The sequence below is a fragment of the Austrofundulus limnaeus genome, unplaced genomic scaffold (assembly GCF_001266775.1).
Source record: "Austrofundulus limnaeus strain Quisiro unplaced genomic scaffold, Austrofundulus_limnaeus-1.0 Scaffold918, whole genome shotgun sequence".
NCBI classification, from domain to species: domain Eukaryota; kingdom Metazoa; phylum Chordata; class Actinopteri; order Cyprinodontiformes; family Rivulidae; genus Austrofundulus; species Austrofundulus limnaeus.
In genome coordinates, this window is record NW_013953320.1 from 153,040 (window position 1) to 153,878 (window position 839).

Here is an 839-nt window from a genome sequence, read left to right on the forward strand (position 1 = left end):
GGTGTAGGCTTTTTGTCAAATATGTACGTTGAAGTAAAATGCTTTTTAAATTAAAATAGTATTTACTTTCTTATTTATTGTGTGTTAAATAAGTGTTGTGGTGGTGGGGACAGACATGAATGTCTTTTTTTAGACTCAGAAAGGAGAAAACAACTCGCCCTTTGTGCTCAACAACAATCACTTTGGACAGGCTGCCGTTAAGGGCCTGGCAAATGTTTGCACAAGATTTATGAGTGTGTTGAGGAAATAAAAGTATCATCAGACTAAATCCTGCCTGGAAACAGGTCAACGTCAGCCTGAAGGAGTGTTTTTATATAAAAATCTAAAACTGAGTCTGAAAGAGTTTCTGCCTGATGTTTCCTCATGTGAGTGAAACAATCCAGCCCAACCAGAATCAGAGTGTGTGTCATTCCTGCAGTGAAGTGTCACAGTGTGTCAGGACCGTCGGCATAATCCTGGGCTGGGTTTGGCTCTGCAGGAACACAAAGAGATAGAATCAGGTGTGGCTGTGAAACAACCTGTTCTACCTGCATCCTGGTCAAACAGGTCGTAATTAATGCAAACACATTGTTTCACATGTTCATAAATGTGTTGCTGGTTGTTTGTGTGTCATTCTGACAGAAACACAGAAAAGTCTCATTTCATTTTATTAAAAAAAGAGAGGAACATGCAAAATGTCAAGAGACGGTGGTTTAATGTCACCGTCCTGTTTGTCTGTGTTCCTCTGATTGATGCTGTCCTTTGCAGAACATTTCACCTCCTGACTTTTAGTTCCTGTTGTTCAGTCACAAAGCTTCAGTTGTGTTTAAGACACAAAGCTTCAGTTGTGTTCAGTTTTC